The following is a 21,007-nucleotide window of genomic DNA, read 5'->3' on the forward strand; positions in this document are numbered from 1 at the left end:
CACTGGGCCCCGTGTGGAGCACATGGTGATGGTGCATCTTGATGTGGTCAGAAAGGTCATCATCCCCACTGAAAAGCAAGAGAAGCCCGAGGAGCACTGGCTGACAAAGGCGGTGGCCTCTTGTCTGCACATGGACAGGAATGTAATTGCTGAACATAAGCTGTCCTTGTTTCACAGAGAAGGATCAGACAGCTCCGTTGGGGTTCAGCTGATCTGAGGGAAGGCATGGCCCTTTATGTGTATTGAAAACCTCTCTGTAAAGAAAGGTTCCTTTAACAGTGCTGTAGCTGATAGCTGAAACAAAAACCCAGCTACACTGCCTGGGCTAGTCTGCAACATGGGCTACAAAATGTAGGAAACAGAATTTCTGAACTCTCAGAGAGCACTGAGATCTTCCCAGGCTGGTTAGTGTCCTTGCTCTTTTTATTGGTGGTTTGGGGTTTTTTTTTGCTTGTTTTGTTTTGTTTTGTTTTCTCAGATCCGTAACTTACAATGTACTAAACAAATTTCCTTTGCATGTAGGTCTGGCTGTTGTATGTTTTTAAGTACATATGGTATGATCCCATGTGCATGCAGGCAAGCAAAATATAATTCCATTGATGGGAATGAATGATGTATCAGTTTGGATGTCTATCTATCCTGTCTGCATGCTCAGCCATGGAAAATCTTTGGGCTCTAGCAGCTTGTCACTCACTCAGTTAAATAAGTTTTGAGCGATCTCAACATCTGCTTAAAAGTGGCTGGACTGCCACTGAATTGCAGAAGTTCAATTCAACCCATATAAATGGAAATTTTTACTGCTGGCATAAAAGCATTTACAAGCTGAGACATATATTATAATGGGAATGAAAATAAACCCTTAAAAAAAATCTGCACCCCATTTGTTCAGGCTGTGCCTGAATGTTCCCATGCTGAGAAGCACTTCTTGCCATTTATTAACTGTGACTTTAACTAGAAAGTGAAGCTGTTCATTCAAATAAAGTGCATTCCTGGGTCTCCTACTGGAATAGCTGTCATTTTGCTGGAGAGCTGTGTCTCAGTGACACATACGCCAGCAGCAATGGCTGCCCAATGGCGCCACATCCTTATACATCCAATATTTCCCGCTCCTTGTACTGATGCTGAATGCAAGCCCTAAAACTCCCCTGTGAACTTCCCTGCAAGGGAGACAACAAAATATTTCTAACAAGGTGTTACTACTTGTTTTCAAATGTTTGTGCACTGAATTTTCTTGACAAAAATCTTTGAACCCGAACAATCAAATAGTCATAGTCACACACACACACACACACACACACACACTTTTAAACACAGTTGTCCCTGTCTTCACTGAGCACAATCTGCAGCTGCACAACTGATTAGTGATATGTGGGTGAGTGGATGTATTTTAGGGAGAAGTTATTCAAAACTTGTGCTTTTATGCCCAGAAGGGTTTGTATGTGTGTGTGCCCCTGGTAACCACACAGGGGAAGAAGTGCACATGTTCCTGTGTGCAAAATAATGCCTACAAAATCAGAGACCAGGTCAAGAGCCCAATGAACAGGAGATCCTTCTTTCATTCATTTCCTTAAGTTAAGCCCTAATGTGCTACAAACTTCTCCTGGTTATTGTTAAAGGGGAATGGAAAGTTTCACAAAATCTCTCTTGTAAAGAAGCTTATATTACCCCTAAAAAGAATAGGGGCTGGGGGGAGGAAAGACCCTCATCTGCGGTATGGCAATTTCAAGCAGTGAGCTTGGAAACTCTGCTTTTAATCCAGGAATTTAATTTCAAACAGGTGCTGCTGTCTTTCTTGCTCGGGACCTGGGAGGATTTGAGATCCTGCTTGCTCCAGGGAAATGGTTGTGCAGCTTTTCCTGATGCATGAAGGTGGCAGCTTCAGATCCCTTCAGTGGGTGAAGGAAGAGGCTGGAGCTTGGCTCAGTGGTGAGAAGGGGTAGGAGGCTGGGGGGCCCAGGGACGAAGTGTTGGGTTTCAGTTTTGGGTAACACATGAGTTGCAAACCCACTGCTGTAGGTAGACCATTCTCACTTTTGCACGGGAGCTGGAATGCTCATCTTTTCTTTTGCTGACATTTCCCTCTTGGAGGTCTGCAGACCACAAGGTGGCATCTTCTCCCAAGTGATTTAACTACCCCCACCTGAGATCCCTCCCAGGGCCTCGAGCTCTGCCTGGACCCACACAGCCATATTCTTTCAAGATGTTTAAGCCTCTTTTCATTAAGTTTGCCCCAGTTCTTCCGATGCTGCTCTTGACCCTTGCTGTCAAGTGTTATAGCAGGATATTAAACTGGCACCCTCTGTTACACGTTAAGAAAACAGCCATGAAACCGGAGAGCTTGGTGGACACGCTTTCTGCAGCCTCTCACTGAGGGCATCCTTTGAACACCAGATCCCCTCCTCCCAGCTGGGTAAAGTCAGCCCCTACAGCGACAGTCCCATCATTGCCTTCCCATACACCGTTGGGTTTGCCTTTGCCTTTGGGATGAGTGGCAGCTGTACCTCTGGACCATCGCCCTCATGAAGGCAGTGGGAACCACAGGATATCCCAGTGCTTTTGGCCTGCCCCTGCTGGGGCCTGGGAGCTGGCCTGGCCCACCAAAAGCTCTTTGTTTCTGCTTCTTTTTGTGTGCAAATAATTATAGATGTAATTTAAGTGACCTCAGTGTCTCACTACTTGATTTGAAGGCACAATTAAATACGTAGACTTATAAATAGCCTAAATTGGACCTTTCAGTTAATGTTTGGAACAGCATTAGGGACCAGGTTAGGAAACTTTGACCTTGTACCTGAAAATTAGCTCTACTGTATATTTAAACTCCCTAACTCGTTGAAACCTTATAGACCCTGGCTTCTAGTCAAACCTCTACATGTCAGCTTTGCTGACTAGGAGTACATGTCCCCTAGGGTCTGTTCATTGTGCAACAAAATGCCCTTCTAGTAGGACTAGTATCACCCTGTCTTTTTATCTGTTCCATCAAAAGGAGCAAAGAAGAAATGCTCCTTTCCCCTGAGCTTTGTGTTGTGAGACCACTTTGGAGATCCGGTGCATTCACCCTACCTTGTTGGGTGTACTATCAGTTCCACTGGTGCAGCTCAATGAACCTCCTGGAGATGTGGATGAGCCAGTTCTTGCTCATTCTGGTAATGTTTGCAGGATAATTTGGGTAACTAACAGTGACCAGAGTGAGCAGCTACACCAGAGTGTTGCCTGAGCTGCATGAAAATGCAAAGGTCTCCACTACTCTAGTGCATCAGATTCTTCCTAGAAAAACGATGTTTGCAGAAAGTAAAATAAACAAAAAAAATATCTGAGCTGTTCAGCAGCCTGTGAAGGAAGGCAACACTACTGGAATCTGTGGGATCAAAAAGGGTCCTACAGCTGTGCTTTTGAAACAAACAATTTCTTCTACTAGCAAAATCCAAAATGCATTGTGAACATTTGAACCCAGAAATAATCCACAACAATGCTTCCTGGGAACTGCTGTTATTATGAATAGATGTAGCCATCTGGATATGTCGAGCTATTGTTAAACATGATGTTTATATGATGTCATATGCACCTATGCCTGTATAAAGAAAGAAATGCAGTTTTCTGCACCAATGGTTTTGTATTTTGAAAGCTAAGACAGTAATTTTCCACACTTTTATGATTAATGTATCCTTCCTTAATCATTCTCCATCAAAATTGTGAACTCTTTAAAAAAGCTGCATCTGTAGATCACTATCTAATATTTATGAACTTATTTTCTTTCGTTGTCTTTCCTTGACCTGGAATGTCCCAGAGGTCCTCAGATCACTGGCTGAAAAACAGAAAGTAGGATATACCTTTAGAACCACTTGGGAAAATGATGGTGTGAAGCTCTTAATATTCCTTTTAAAGGGAGCATCAGGATACACCCCAGTCTTTTGCTTGATGCTGGTGGACCCCAAGTGTAGGGGAAGCATTTGCTCTGTGCTCTTTGTGCAGAGTCCTCTCCTTACAGGTCAGCAGTGTCACAACAACAAAGGACCAGGCAGGATGTGCCTCTGTTTCACACTGTATTTGACCAGCTCCATTAATAAACAAAATGTCAGTAATCATTTTGCATCACGACCTGACATAGGTTGTGCTTCCTGTTATTTCCATCAGTCCTGAAGGTACCCAGGTGTCAGCTGGGAAATAACCTCCATCAGTGGGCTTAAGCCTACAGTGGGCCCCGGCTTTTGTTACTGCATGCACACAGTGCTTGAGGCACGTGGACCCTTGACATGGGCTTGCAGGTTACTGCTTAGTAAGATGTGATGCCCAGGGAGGTCTTGATGTCCACCAGGACTTGGCGAATGTCTTGGCTTTTCAGAAGAAGGACAGACTGGGAGGGATCGTGGGCTGGGAGGCGTGGCAGGGCAGCCTGAACCATCAGCATGGTTTTAATTTGACTCCCAACACGCAGGGCAGGATTTGATGGCCTCCTCTGCTGTTTGCTGCTCAGTCCATGAAGTCACTCTTCCTTTGCAAAGACCCGTTCCTGCCTCAATAAATAGAGCTTTCCACTGCCATTGTTTATTTTACTGGGGGGGGAGCTCTTCGTGTCACTTTTCCCTTCTTTAATTTCGACCTCTTATGGACTACATGCTGGTTTGCTAAACCTGCCAATCTGAATGAGTAGCCCAGGGAATACAAGTTCTTATGGGATAAATGCTCTAACTTATGACTCATGGACTAGAATAGTAAAAGCTGATGCATAAAGGGCCCTGGGCTCTAGCATACCACTGATGTTTTAAATTTATCTTCTTCAAATGGGAAAGATGTTTTTCTTAAAGACATACAAAAATATACCAGCTCAGTGCAATCTAAATGAAGTTATGTGGGAACACTGCTCTGCACTGTATTGCCAATCTTTTGTGTTTATGTATTTTTTTCCAAAAAACATTCCTGTCTGTAGAAGTACTCAGAGTGCTTTCCTGTGGACTCCTTTTGACTGGCAGGAATACTAGCAGCCCTAAGTGTCATGTTGTTCATTTGTGCACAGTGTTTTTACAGCCATTCAATAGCATCTGTGAGTCATTTGCCTGCTGAGCCTTGGCTCTTTGGCATGTGTCAAGTAGAGGTCTCAGGCGAACAGGGATAGGGAAGGAGGGCTGGGCTCTGTGACAAGAGGTGCCCTGCTGGCAGCTGTGGTCCAAAGGGAGTGTGGTCATCTGCCCTGTCTGCATGGGTATGACCCCAAGGAAGGTGTCAAAGAGTTTGGCCCATAAGTTCCTCCAGGACAAATAAAGTGGAAGGGAACTGTGGACTTTTGGACCCCTAATTCTGTCTTACTGCTCCAAGAGTTGTTTAGAGAGGTGGCTCACTTCCCAAGAAAAGGGTAGGTGACTTCTGTCCCAGGGCAAACTGAAGACAAAACTGATACTGCCTGTTGCACGTGGATATCTGGTCCTTCCATTTACTGGGGCCAGCTGGGAGGTGAGCATTGCCTGTGTCTGCAGACCCACACATCACTTTGCACAGATTTATTTTCAAGGCTTGTGTGTTGACTTCCACAGAGAGATCTGCTGGGAAGGCAGTACTTTTTGAAGCCATTCCACTGATTTCTGTACCCTCACTCAACTATTCAGCACTTATTTCCTGAAACTTGGCACAACTGAAGGTCCTAGCTGTGCTTTGAGGAAAAGGCTGCCCTTGGCTCTAGGTGAGATCCAGTCTGTATTTCCTGGCAGTGAGGTGCTGCAGAGGAAGAGAGAGGGGAAGGGGCAAACCTGGGTTTGGCATACAAATCCAGAGCTCATCTGAGTGAAAGCATACAGCCTGCCTGTGGGGCAGAAACCCCTCAGAGATGGGGGGCAAGGATGAACCAAGTCAGAGGGGACCCGAACATGGAATGCTCCTGTCCAGAGCCCCATCTTGGCAGCTGCTGTCAGCAGAGAGCCCCTGGGCTGATAATCCTTGGTGAATCATTTGTGACTTCTAACAGTGGAGAAAGAGACTTATTTCCTTTCTATTCTCTAAACCTCCATGGATTTTTATTCTGGAGGAAAATGGAAGGGGAAAGGGGCAATTTGCATTTAGTCATGAGGGAGACAGTGCATCTAGTTCTTTAAATTCCATGTGTAATTTAAAGTGAAAAGAGGTAAAAGAAGAAAAGTTCAACACTATGCCATGGTAGGCATTAATGTTGCTGTAGAAAGAGTGAAAGAAAGCACATTTTTTCCAGAGTTATTTGCATGTAATCCTTGGACAAAATTGCTCTGCATGACTCACTCATTCCCCTGTTTTCCTTGTCATACTGAGTTCAGTGTCACATAGGCTTCTGAGAATAAACATTCTATAGATTTTGGGCAATATATAGAAAGGGCAAAGACATGAAAAAAGAATAAAAGGATTTTATAAAAATGCACAGACAAAAAAAATGTTTTAAAATTTGGCAGAACCTCTGGATCATCAAAAACATTCTAAAAATTTCCTGAAGGCCAGTGTCTGCTTTCTCAGCCACTCTTTCTTGTGAGATTCCAGCTGCACCAAAAATAAAATTGCCATCCGTGTTGGCTTTGGATGCAGTTTACAGAATTGGTATCTATGGCAGATGCAAAACTGAATGTTGAATGTGAAAATGTCTTAGATTTCAAGTTCTTGTTTTCGTGATCTGTACTTGTAAGATTAATTGAACTGTTTCAATTTTACAATCACAGGCATTAGAAAAATACTGTCACTTTTCATGTTTAAGACCACAGCTGATGTGAATCCAATATTGGTCTTGAAACTGTAGTGAAAAGCTGGAAAAGAGCAAAAGGAAATGATGAAAAGTTCTTATGTTCTCAATTATTTATTCACTGTTTTTCCCCCTTCATTTTCACTCCAGGGATAGTAATGAGTTTTACGAATGTAAGGTGTCAGCTACAGGCTTTTCTGTTGAAACCTCTAAATTTATGGCTCCTTGGGGCATTACAGGCACGGATAATGCATAATTTACAAACAGACTTGAAACTTTCATCTTCCTTTTCCCACTCCTTTTCAGAGCTTTTTGTTCAAGGAGTGATTTGTTTTGCTGTAGTGGAAACCATATGCTCTTCTAAATCTCAGTGGAGTGTAGAAATTCTGCAACGGTGCCAGATGTGGCCAAAGAAACTTCACCTGACATAGAATTACACATGCTTCTTTTCTTCAGTCAAAACCATCTTTCTAAGGGGGCATTTTTTCCTGCTCTTTGGTAGTGGGCAAGAGGAGGCAAACCACAGCCAGCTGCAGCAGGCACAGTCTCAACATTGGTCTCCTGAAGCCCGTGCCCTGTTTCTGGTGGGGCAGGAGCTGGAAGCTTTACTGATCCACCTCACGAGAAGATAGGTCAATAGCTCTTAAATGGGAATCCTGCTTCTGGCATGACTCCAGTTTGTCACTAAGGACTTACCTTATCGGATAAAACTGGTCTAGTTCAGAGCTGGTGTGACCGTGGCCACAGACTTGTGTGTGCTGCAGAGATGGGTGGAAGAAACATCAGCATGGAGCTGATAAGAGTTACTTCGGCTGAGCTCTCTCTGTAATTTAGCAGTTAGTGTATGATTTGAAATAAAAGTTTTTTTGTTCTCCCTCTTTTGTTCCCTAACAGATTCTACAACACTGGATGCTATTTTTATTCTAAAAATTCCCTTATTCTGGTGTGTTTCTGTATGACTGCTTTTCCTTGTGGCCATAAATCAGAAGGCTGAGGTGCTTAGGGTATGAGGGTGGGGGACGAACTCTTCCCTTCATTGAAAAGTGCAAAACTGTGAGGAGAGCCTCCAAGCCCAGGGATGCTGAAGGAACATGGGCCGAGAAGAACAGAGAGGTGTGGATCCTTATACAACCAATTTATTCCCAAACTGAATAAGACTTGGGTTTCCCAGATACCTTTGTGGAATACTTAATTGCAGGCTGTGGATCCCCAGAAATCTGGTAGAATCCAATACCACAGGTTTGATAAGTGCTTCAGTGACTGCCATTTAGGCTACATCCAAAGTGAGGTGTCAGTAATCTGAGAATTGTGTTAACAAAATGGTTTTGCCTTCACTCCCTAGTGTGATCAAAATGTTATTTCATCCTAGAGTTTAGCTGGGAGCTGTCTTGAACATTTGTGCGACCATAGGGAGTCATGAACATCCCAGGTGCATTACCGATGGAGTCATGCCTTCCTACACTGTCTTTGGGACAACTGGGGGCTGAGACCTGGACATGGCTCTTGTCACAGGGTTAAAGATGTTCCCCTCTGCCTCCCATTGACGGATCATGGACATGTTGTGAAACTGTCTGTCTGGTGAATCCTCAAACTGCTTTGCACCTCACCCTGAGGCTGTACTTGCTGCCTCTCAGTGCTGCTGCCTGCATTGCTGGGACACTGGCTCTTTGGCTCTTTCTTCCATCCAAGCAGCTGAAACAGCTGTGAACATGCCCTTCTGGTTTACACAATGTCTTAAATATAATCATTCCCAGCCCTTGTGGTCATACTGCCTACAGTACAGTTATCTCCCTTCAGGGAGCAGGCAACACCAGATAAGGAAAACACATACAGATTTTGTTCACTACTCTAGTATGTCATGGGTCTTTCCCAGGATATTTGAGAGAAACAGAGCAGGAAACTTTCTGAAGGCAGTGCCCCACATCAACCTACCTCTGGGCACCACTGGTCTTCTTCTGCAGCATTTCCCTTCATTTCCCAGTTTCTGACACAATACTCCTTTCTAGATAAACTGGTCAAAGTAACTTAAGACTTTATTTTACCCCAACCCTTCTGTAAGTCCAGGCAGATTCCTACTGGTCTCTTTGTTTAACCTTCCTTAGTCCTACTCCATATGATTTTCATGCCTCCTTGCAAACAAGATGCATCTCCTAGATTCCAGGTAGTCCCTTGATCCAAGCAGCATTGTCTTCAGCATTTTCTACTGAGACTTACCAGATGGCTGCACTTACTGGTCTGGAGATGCGAGTCCTGGTGGCAGAGCCTCATGTGTTCCCTAGCAACAACTCTCAGCTCTGTGTTGTGACTGGTATCAGCTGTCAAAACAGACAAAAGTTTAGTTTTCTATGTATTTAATTTACACACACCCATGTGCTCAACCCCATCTGCTGTGCTGGAGGTCCCCTTACTGTATATGATGGTGTGATGGGCTGTGATTTGAGCTACTTTGTTGTTTGGTTTGTTCTGCTGTATTGTGTTACATGTAGTTTGAAGCCCAAGGTTTCCAGCATAAGTGAAATGCAGCATTCAAATGGTGTGCTGTGAGGTTAAATGGGATGGTTTAAGTACATACAACCACATATTATAAATTGATCCCTCAACATTATGAGAAAATATAATTTATATGGAAGTTGTGTCTTTTTTTTTAACTGTAATACCTGATTCACACTTAGGAATGCTTCTGGCATGTAGGATTGTTAATTATTCTTTTAACTTAAAGACAGGATAAACTCTGATAGCTTTATTTAAGAGGGCACTGCGGTAATACAGCAAATCAGCACAAATACATGGCCTATCACAGTCATTCTTGCATAAAATATGACTCACAGTTTTGAAACATATGGTTACACAAGTTTTAATTTAAGTGGCATCTTCTTCAGTCAGCAAAATGAGGTCTGGCTTGCCTGTGGGAAGCGGAGTCAGCACCTTCACCTGCTGAAGTGAGAAGGCTCCCCCAGTGACTGGTGTTGGTTTCCACTGCTGGTGTATGGCTGAACAAAAATGTGAACCTTTGCAAAAGAAACCCAAGAGCCTTCCCATTCATTATCTGCAAGCTGCTAGAAATGCAGCTCATCACATACCTTGTGGTCACACAGCCCGAGGTCCCACTGCCCCAAACCCCCCACGTGGATAACCAGATGCACCCCCATACCGTAAGCTCTAAACTTTCCCACGGACTCTTGTTTTCAATTTTTCCTCTCAGCCTCGACAGGGAGAGCCCCTAACTATTCCATCTTGCCAAATTATCTATCTATCTATCTATCTATCTATCTATCTATCTATCTATCTATCTCGGACTATTTTACTGATGCATTAGATAGATTTAAAAGCCTCCCTTGATCCTAGAAAGGAAATAATAATTAGCACCTACTCTCACAATAGGAAACTATCATCTCTTCTGGAGGAGAGGAATAGGGCTTGTCCTCCCACTCCTGACAGCTGCTGCTGGGAGACATTTCTGAGCTGTCAGAGCCTCTTTATACACAGATGCTTTTGTAAGTCTTCATTGCCCACACCAATAGGTCTACACTTGACCTCTGTTTTTCCCTGTGATTATTTTTTTTCACCTTTCTCAATGTTTTTCCTGTCCAATTTGTTCTCTACTGCCCCTCCCTTCTGGTCATTCTTTTCTTTCTACTGTTACTTGGTCTTTATTTGATGTTGAAAAAGATTTTGGGGCAAATGAAATGTAAATTGAATCCAGGTTTGTATCAGGCTTTTCTGGAGTTCTGACAAAGGGTGAGTTTCCTTTGGACTGGGCAGAGTTAACCAAAGGAGGAAAATTGGATGGCCACTGAAAAGACAGGTATTTCACTGTAGAGATCTCATTGCAGAGCAGTCCTTGTAAATTTGAGGAGAAACTTATCTATAAAGAGTTTGCCCAGGCCTTCCCAGCACACTGAAATGGAGTCATCTGATTTTGTTTAAAGTTTTTTGATCCAAAGAGCAGGAGAACATTTCACTCATAAAGAGTATCTACAACTGTGTTTGAACCTTTGACATGGGATGCTGAGGAAATTAAACCAGCTGCTACCAGTTTCTCTGGAGCCAGAAAGATGTAAAGCTTACACCAGAAAGATGTAAAGCTTACAGAAAAACAAAATGGTCTTTTTTCCTCATGTTGTCATTTTCTAAAAGAAAAAAAAAGTAAAAAGCTATTTTTGGAAAGGGGAAAATATCTTTGCTTGCATTTCTGTCTGCAATACAATGTGTGGCTGATAAGAGGCTTATGGTTTATATTGTTGCTGTAGAGAATGAGATGACTTCAGAAGCTGGAGAAGGGCTGGAATGAGGCTAGCTCCTTCTGCTGCCTTTGTCCTGTCCTGAGCTGTGCCCTGACAGTGAATTGCACAGTATCTTAAAATGACCTTTCTTTCAGGCTGTATGGAGGTACTTTTAGTCAACTGGTAGGAGCAAGTGACCTCTGACCTTCTGATATTCAGTGAGTGCATGAAGGCATTTGCTGCTGCTGATGGGTGGTCCCAGTAGATGGTGGCCACAGATGTCTGCTCTTGATAAATTCAGTGTTCGGCTAGTGGGAGGGGACCTGTCACTGGCTTCACTGGAGAGTGAAATATGTAAGTTATAGGCAAGTGTTTCTGCTGGCTTTTAAACTCCATCGCTGACTGTGGTGAAGACGGAAAACTCTTGATGGTGCCTTGCATTGCTTTGGGATAGATTTCAGTGCCTCCCTTAAGTCCTTCCACAGCTGTTCTGGTCCTGTGCTGGGGACCCAGCTGAACCACTTTCAGACAGCTCTGAGTTTCCTTCACTCTGATAGCTGGGAAACAGGGTCAGTTGCTGGTCATGTGAGTTTGCTTTTTGTTCTGGAAGTTGCTTTGTGCATCTGGTAGAAAGCAAACTTGACAGCATCCCCCTTGCAGTGAGTTAGCCTGGTTAATTTGTAATTAGGACTTTCTTGCACTGGAAACCTTCATCTGAGAGCCCATTCTCAGAGAAATTTCTGCTTCTTTGGTCATAGCAGCTTTTCAGAGTGACTAGCCAAACCCACTATCATTGCTGGATGAGACAGCTTATTCAACTTCACCCAGCCCTCTTGCCCATCCCCTTCTTGCTCACCTCCTTTCTTCTGGTGCCAGTAATTTCTCTAAACTATTGTATGCTGCTCAGTGGCAATAAATATTAATAAAGGTATGTCACTTTTCTGCTGGAAAAGTGGGAGAAGAGGTGTGCAATGTATGTTTTACTTCAGAGGCTTGGGTCCCTTTGGCATGCCTTTTCCTCCCAGAAGAATTGCCAAATTATGTTCCAGTTTCCCTTCCCAGATAAAATACATCCTCACATCTGTCTGGCTCTGTTCCAAGCTGCTCCAAGTTAGTAGGAGCTGGGAGAAAAGTTTAACATGTAAATTGAAAATGTCAAATTTTGGCTTTGTTTATTGCTAGTTTTGTAGAAAGGAGGAAGTAGAAAATCTTTCTGTCAGAACAGCTCACTGTTATTGTCTGCTTTGAGTAAATGAACCTCTGAATTGCAATAGAGGGAGTGTCTGGGATGCTAGGAGGGAACGAAGGGACAGTTCTATAGGAGCAGTCTTGGATGTGCTGGAAGAGCTGGAAATGTGGTACTGGGAAGTGTGGGGCATCGGAGTGTGCCTTTAAAGAGTTGAATGTTTTGGACACTGGAAAGCAGTGGAGAAGAGACAACTGCACAAGAGGTGTGTTGTTACACTGAGGCAGGTATGATGACACTTCTGAGCTCAGTGTGAAACCTTTCCACAGGAATGCTATATGCTGCACTGACCCGGTGTTTCACTGTTTAATTGCATCAGCTCTGTCTGAAAGACACAATTCCATGATCACACATCCCATTAAAATCGAGGGTATTTGTTTATGCAAATTTAACACATCCTTTGGGAAACACAATTTCCATGAAGAGCTTTTGGGGTGCCCAAGGTGCTCTGCTGTGAATGCAATGCATTTTAATTACACAGAGCAAGCGTATTCTATATAGATGATGTTTTGGTGTGGAACAAACTAGGAGACCAGAAATGCTAGGGTAAATTTAAGTAATAAATATTAGCAATTCCGTCAGAGGACAAACATACCAGGAAGAGAAATTAGCAAGTATTTGTTCTCCTTTGGTGCAGGAAGAGAATGATATGAAGGCCCCAAATAATGGGAAAGTTGTTCATGTGTGAGAACAGATGTGAAAATATGTCTGAAAATCATGGGAAACTGACATTAGTGGAATTTGAGAAATGGAGGAGGTAATGAAAAAATCCGGAGTTAAAGGTACAATACTGGTAAATATGAAATTGATGTATCCATAACTGTTCCAACCATGTCTATTTGTTTAGTTTTCTTCTGGTTGTGTTGTAAAACTGGAGCTGAGTAACTTCTCTGATGCAGCAGCAAAGAAAAAAATGCCACATGCCACCTAAAATTGAGCGTTAATATACAGACAGAGAATAGGGCTTCACTTGGTGGTGTAAAGAAGTCCATGCCCTTATTTATGGAAGCTGAAATATTTTCTGAAGTGGGCCATAAATCTCTTGCTTCCACTGCTAAATTGGGTCTGTCCAGCACACTGCTTAGAACAGAGACAAGTTTTAACTGCAGAGGTGTGATTTGCGTATTGAATACAAACCTGATGGAGAGGTGTTAATAGCAGGCACATACCAGAGCATTCGATGAAAATCCCTCAGTTTGTGTCACTTAAAAAATACCCTTCAGCTTTAATTGGAATATGGATTATGATACTTGTGATGATTACATGATGAAAACCTGTATGAAGTCCTTACCACAGCAACAGTGTTCTCTTAGCTTCCCTCCCCCATTCAGAGAAGCAGCTCCCCATAATAGAGGGGATTTTCTCTAAGACATAAGGAGTTGAAGAAAAATTGTTGAAAAAGATAGATGAAGGCTGCTTAGGGACAAAACAAGAGATGAGCTAAAGATTCTCAATGAGTAATGACACTGAGAAAGTTGTCTAGGCTTGTTGCATATGTCAAAAATACAGACCACACTGAGTGGAGTTATATTATATTATATTATATTATATTATATTATATTGGTGTTCCAGGGAAAAATAAGCACATTGCCATTCATAAGTACTTACTGGACTAGTGAAAATTGTTCGAAAAAATTGTAAAATAAAGGTAGTATTGCAAAACTGAACATATTTGGGTAAAATAACTTTTTAGCTGAAAATTTAACAAGGCAATATATTATTCTTTCTTCTTTTTGATATTTTGTGCAGGTTTTTTTTATTCTTGAATTTTCGTGTGTTGAATTAAGTTGGAGACTGCTTTTAAAGATTACTTATGAACATCTAACTTAAACATAAATTTAAACAACCTCATTGATGCAGGTGGGACTAAAAAGACATATTCCACTATGGATGCTGATATTGTTCCTTCAGTTAAATGGAACCTCTAGTTACAGAGTAGGTTCTCTACTGCTCGTCTCTATGGGGCAAGGCCTGTTGAGTTTATCACTGTGCTTAACTAAGGCTGGGTTTGAAATAATGAGGGAACAGTACAATTCTATATTTTTTGTCTGATTCTGAAGTCCTTACCTGCAGAAGTAGGGTGGGTTAAATCAATGAGACTATTCACGTGGATAAGCATTAATCATATGAGTAATGAGAAAAGGTTGAAGGGTCGTTCTTAAAGTTGCTAAGAAGCTTTGCAGCTGCTTCATATGGACTAACTATCATTGTATTTCCCCAGTTACTGTTTCTAATGCAGTAGTGATTAATTAAACTAGGGTGGTATTGACCCCAAGCCAGTTTGTTCCCTGCTCAAGCCCCCTCTAAATGGTGTCTAGAGGACTGAAGTGGGTGTGAGGTGTGCAGGCCAAAGCCTACAGCAGTGCCTCTGCATGAAGTGCATTCCATCCTCTGCCGGTTTCAAATTTCCTTTCTCAAGAAAATTGTCTTGGCGCCTGAAATGGAGTTTTCAGTCCCCATCCCCCTTCTGACATCCCTGTCTGAACATATCAGTTATCATCTCATGCTATGGCGCAGAGAGCACAGAAGTATTTATAGCTGGCCATGGCTATCGAGAGAGATTTGCAGTAGTCTCTTCAGTGGTTCCACACATGCCTAGAGTAATTACTTCCTTTCCCTGGAAAAGTAAACTCTCATCTTCCAAAATAGCAGCAGCAGCCCTGAGGCTGAATATTCTCCCAGGTGTTTTGTTCCCTTGGCATTTACAGACATCAGGATGTCATTTCTGCTACCTCTGACTGTTCAGGGACTGTCCCTACTTAGCCATAATGCCATTACCAGAAATCTTCATCAACCTGGAAGCTGAATGATCCAGCAACCCATTGTTTCAGTTCTGAATTTGCCTTCTGAAGGGACAGTCATGGCCATATCAAAACCACCTGCTTTTCTTGTATTGAGGAGCAGAGTATGCTGTATTATATGATTTGTATTAATGGTGAAATTTTTAGCAGCATAGGAAAATATTTCCAAGCCTCTGATTTTTTTGAACCACTGTTATCCTTGCTTCATATGTGGCTGCAGTGCAACGTAAGAAGAACCTTCTCATATTTCTTCACCCTTTCAGGAAGAAACTGACTTGGTATTTTTTTCTTGTCTATTCCCTTAGTCCGATATATTTATTTATTTCTGATATATTATTGTCTTTGTTCAGCACCTAAGAAGAGCCTTAAGAGGAACAAGCCACTTTGGTTTTGGAGTTTTGTATTTCCCTTTGAAACATATGGACATTTTTGAAGGCCGAGTACATACTGATTTTCTGCATCAAGGTGTCTGAGTTCTTACTATCTTCATTAAACCAGAAGAAAATTTAAAAGGACAATGATAATAGGCATTCTTATCACAAGCAGTAAAGTATACTGCTCTGTAGAACTTGTTATCCTTGCACCAATGAAAATACTCATGCCAGAAGAAAAAAAAAAGGAAGAGTAAACACAAGAAATAGTGTGGGAGATTCCCGTATTTGATTCTCAGTACTTCAGAAGAAGATGCTCTGCCAGAATATCAAGGGAAAGCATTATTTCCAACTCCAGATGAGTTATTTCTTACCCAAATCTGCACTTAGTCTTTCTTTCCTGTTCCTTTAAACACTGTGTTTTTCATGAATAATTGTCTATTAAGCCAGTACCACGCTCAAGAAGTTATCTGTTTCCAACAGAGAAAGAGGGAAACAGGGAAACTTCCCTTCCTGGGAAAGAAAGGCCGGTGCTGCCGGCATAAATCAACAAAAAGTGAGTTTGTTCATTTAGCTATCCAGAAAGTCCTAATATGTCATTATGTCATGTACAGTGTTCTGCTGCTTTAATAGTGTTATCCTTTTCTCTTTTTAGAAGGGAGTTCTTTTCAGTAAGCTTGTAAAGTACAATATACTGTATTAGAGGTTTCATTATTCACAGGGACCAACAGAGAAAAGAAAGATCTTTCCACACGTGATTAATACTCCAGCTGAATACCATGTGCTGGATGTGGGCCATCCATCAGCAATTTAACATCTGTAATCTGGCCATGGTGAGTCACTACTAACATCATGAACAAATCATGGATGCTCTGTGGTCTTAACATAGTTTATGGGTCTTGTATGAATCGAATGTATGTTCAGCCTGGGGATGAAATGTGGACGGTCTAAATTAGAGGCAAAGGAAGTTATGAAAAGGAATCTTGCCATTTATTTATTTATTAAGTAGATGTATATAAGGACTGTTTGTAAAAGTCTGGCTCCCAGCCCTTCCCTAACAGGGAAAGTTTAGAGGATGGGAACCAGTGGAATTTAATAGAAATTCGGTGACAAAAAAATAATAGAGGGAGGTCATCAAACCCGACACACAGGCACATCCTCAAACCTGTAAAGTGCAGAGTGTTTGATGGCAAGTCTGGTATTGTTTAATTACACCAGCACCACGAGTTGTGGGCACCTGCACACCAGTGTGGTGGGTAGGGTGGGTGTTCCCCCCTCCACCATCTCCCTTGCTGAGGACAGGTGGCCTTTTTGCACTGGGCTTGCTCAGTGCTGTGACTCTGCCAGCTTTAACTTGAACAGGGAGCTTACAAATGACTGAGGGCAGAAGAAGCTGCCAAGGGAATAACCCAGTGGTGCTCATCTCCTGTGTAGGCTGACGTTCACCTCTAACTGCACTCATTAATTCATCAGCAGGGAAACCACTCCCTTGTCTAGACAAATTTCCCTGTGCCATGATCCTTTCATTCCAGGCATGCTGACAGCAAGTGGCATGTCTCTGTGATGACTCAGGTCCTGCCATTTCCCTTACCTTCTGCCCCATCCCACCACAGAGGTGCTCATGCTGGAGGTCTCCTGGTTTGTGCTTCTGGGCCTGTGAGGGACAATATGGTCAGGAAAACCCTCATCCCTGGGATGCTCTGCCTTGCTGGGTCTGATGGACAGAATTTTTTGATCATGAAGGAACACTATAGAGTTTGGCTTATCATTCAGGCATTTTCTGAAAAGGAGGGTGAATTTGGATTAGGACAATATTTTTCTTTCTTTGGCTTGGGGAGTGTTACAGTGGCTGCTGCCAGCTTAGATAGATTCTGTAATGCATGTTTAAAAACACTGATCCCTCCTGCAACTGAATTATATGTTAGTTGCTTTGGTGATGCAAATAAACAAAAAATCTGGGACATGCCTGGCGCTGTTTGGGGCTACAGAGCTATATAATTCATAATTTTCAGTCTTCTCCATTCATGAAGAATAAATCTGATCCGGTCCAGGCTTCTGCTTTGGTTTTGTCTCTGCCTTCACAGAAAAGCAGTGCAATAGCTCTGTCAGGGTGAGTTTGGTTGAATGGCAGGTTCTGGAGGGGAACACGAACGATTTCTGTAAATTGCCTTCAAAAGCAGCACAGGATCTTTCAGTCAATTCTGAAAGAACTGTATAATGTTGCATATGGCAGTCATTATTTTGAATTATAAACCTACTGAGAATCTGAACAAGCATGGGCCAACAGATGGGTCATCTTGCTTAGCAATTTAAGCAAGTAATTTGTTTCAATCACCAGGACAAAGCACGTGAAGATTATTAATTCTTTTCCAAGACACATGCAACAAAGTCTCACAGCTTTCTGAATGTTGTAGCCATTATGGAAATGTACACCTTCTCTTTCGGATTTGGGACCATTTTTGCTTGCTTGCAGCATTTTGTTTTGTGTTTCTTATTAATAAATCCCATTTTCTGATTCAAATTAGGAGAAGGTAAGAAATTAATAACTGTAAAATTATAATGCAATGCAATGTCCCCTGCATTTGGGTAGTGCTGTACAAAAGCTGTGCACTAAGCAACAAAAACAGGGAACCACTTATGTTATTTTTGGTAATTATTATGTATCCTATCTTCGTCTGAGGTGATTAGAGCCAGGAAAAAATATAAATATGTTTCAGCTACCTCTGGTAGCAACAAGACAGAATGGTTTGCCAATTGCATTAGTTACTACAGTCTCCTGTTCCTTCTCTTTGAAAGTAGATCTTCAGCTCCCAAAAGCCACTGAAGTGATGTCTCTGAGAATTTGAAATTTGTTATCATCCCAGTGGATCAGGATGTGCAGACAGCACAAGCACCTTGATACCATTGCCCAAATGTGTTTTCACTCTGATTTAGAGCTGTTGTCACCAGGGTGGTTCCAAGTCCGTGGAGTGTTCCAGAGTGTCTGCTGCGACTGATGTGAGGGTGCAGCTCATCCTACCAGTGATGACAGCTTGTGTAACATTTGCTCACCAGCCCAGTAGGAAAATTTGCTGTGGGCTGCTCCACAGCTGTAATTGAGGAGTACAACATCACTGCTGGAGAACCAAGTGTTATCCCAAGGTGTATTCTCTCCAGGTGGGACAGCCCTGTTTCAGTGGCCCATGTTTGCTGGCATGAATGAATTCCAAAAGAAAAACAGAGTTGATTTGGGCACAAACTGGCTTTGCAAAAACCCCCCCAAACCCTGCATTGGGTTTCATACTGTTAGCATGCCCGATAATTTGCAGTTGTAAAACAGTGCAGCCAGAGGGGGTCAGGAAACAACAGGAGTGGCCTTGCCACCCTGTGCCAGAGCTGCTGCAAATCAGCTCCACCAAAAACTTCCCACAGGTCTCTTCAATGTGTGCATCACAGTGCACTTGGAGCTCCCTGATGGCAACATCATGTGGTTGCACTGACCTAGACCATGCTCAGCCCTATGGCTGATGAGGTAAGAAAAGTTATCTGGTTCTGGAAGGGGCTGGTGGGCTGCAGTGGCAGCTGAGGGATCCAGGTAGCATGGTGGGTTCTCATGTGAGCTCTCTCAGCCCATGGCAAATGCAGCCAGATACATTTATCTAAACCAGTTCATTTAAGTCTCCTTTCAGACATCAAGGAGCTCATTAAACCTATGTAACTGGGTTGTGTGCCTGATTTTTACAAATAGCAAGCTTTTGTAAATACATAGTGTGTTTACCTGAATCTCTGCAGTATGATCAATGTTGTCATATAAAATTTAGCTACTGATATTTCATTTTGAGCCATAAACATTGAATGAATTTTTAAAATGGACTCTAAAATTGCAATATTTACTCATTAGCCAATGCCATGTACGAGTAGAAATAAAACTTGTTACCAGTATGTTGTCCTAGACATTAAAAAATAGTGAGTGAGTTAAGAAAAGAAACTCCTTCATCTTTTGGGAAACCTGTGGCTGGTTTTGAGAAAGATTATGGAGTGCTAAATGGGCTTAAGAAGCAGTAAGTACCCCTGAAAGATAGAAAGGCAGAAAATGTTAGAAAAGCAAAATAACAATCTATGTCCCAATGCATACTTGTCTCAAAGACTATTTCTCCTCAGAATAAAAAATTTCTGCCGAGCTTATAAGACTCAAAATATTTTACTTTGACATTTTCAAAATGAATACTTTTGAATTAATAATTTCACAATAATTGTTTCATCAAGAAACAATTGAATTGAAAAAGCTTTGGGATTGCCATTTTTTTTTGGCCCAGAACAGAAGGAATTTGTTTTTCTTTCACCACAAATGATGAAACTTGATTGGTTTTGGATCTGAAACCCATTCCCTTTGAAATTGTGCTGGATTTTTTACCTCTCTGACAAGACCCCATGGCACACCTGAGGCTTTTGCCAGTCTCCTGACCTCTGTTCTCCCCTTTGTGCCCCCAAACTGACCATGTCTCTTGGGCAAATGCTGCCAGGCACAAACAGCAGTGGAGACTGGCTCTAGCCTGTGTGACCTCACCAAGCTCCTTCAAAACTGAAATGGAAATTCCTATTGGGAGCCAGCTGGTTTTGGATGAATTAGTGGCTTAGCTCTACTTTCCCTTTTATCTCTATTATTTCAGCAACATTGCTGTGGTTTCTAAACTCTTTAGTTACAGCACACATTGCATCTCCCACCCATTGCCTTCAGAGCCTGCTGACACCTTCAGTCCTTTAAGAAAAAAAAAGCCCTAATGCATTTAGAGAAGAAAAAGTTCCAGATATTTTGCAAAGTATCAAAATACACGGGATTTTCTTTTTCTAAAGAACCTTTCACAACCTGATAAAAACCTATTTTCTTAACAAACAGATTATATATCACCCAGAGGTGTGAAACCTTAATAGAAAAGAACCATATGCCAGTTAAGGAGAGAAAAAAAAGGCGGTCTCCACGCATCATTATGTGCTTTCTACTTCTCTTAAAAAAACCCTCAATATCCAAGAAGAAAATTAAAACAAAGTGTGTTAAAAGTAGTTAAAGGCAAAACAGAAGCCCAAATGTAGTAGGAAATATATTGACATGGAGTTTTAGCTACCTTTTCTTTTTTTTACTTGAGACAGAAAAGTATGCAATTCACAAACTACAGGGTTTTTTTAAACTACATTGAGTGAATCTTTACAGAGAGTGGATGAACCAAGCTTCATTCACTGAAGTGGTAAGCCATAATCCCATTAATGGAATAAAACTCTGAATTAGAGTAGTACATTTCCTGCATCTTGTATTATATATGTTGAAAAACTGGTAAACTGACTCAGCAAAAAAATTATCTGCATGAACATCTTGTTTTGTGTTGTGACAGACAGAAAGAGTTTCATAGAAATGATGCCTGATAAAGCACTTTTCATCAGCAAAGATCAGAGTGCTCTATGGAGACAGAGAAGTTAACAGGTGCTTTCTTTTCCAGGTGGAAAAGCAGAGATGCAGGAGCTTCCAAGAGCAGAGCTGCAATGGACAGGAATCTATTTAGGTATGAGTCTTCACTCTAGATATCACACACTGCCTAAAGGGAATACAAACACTGGAGGGATGCCTCAACACACCTTCTTACTCTCCTCTAACTCTTTACCAGGTGGAAGCTTTACACTGCCCCAGACAACAATTCATTCCGTAC

General features: G+C 42.1%; 1 long non-coding RNA gene across 1 annotated transcript in view; it reads left to right on the plus strand.

The window, feature by feature from the left end:
* The first annotated feature begins 319 nt into the window (after nucleotides 1–319).
* LOC108445951 overlaps nucleotides 320–21,007 on the plus strand; it is a 33,617-nt gene continuing 12,929 nt past the window's right edge. The window contains exons 1-3 of the long non-coding RNA XR_001861046.1: nucleotides 320–404; nucleotides 1,778–1,926; nucleotides 20,801–20,863. This is a non-coding gene — a long non-coding RNA (uncharacterized LOC108445951). The remainder of the gene's footprint in view (nucleotides 405–1,777; nucleotides 1,927–20,800; nucleotides 20,864–21,007) is intronic.

This window comes from Corvus brachyrhynchos, unplaced genomic scaffold, assembly GCF_000691975.1.
Source record: "Corvus brachyrhynchos isolate BGI_N302 unplaced genomic scaffold, ASM69197v1 scaffold84, whole genome shotgun sequence".
NCBI classification, from domain to species: domain Eukaryota; kingdom Metazoa; phylum Chordata; class Aves; order Passeriformes; family Corvidae; genus Corvus; species Corvus brachyrhynchos.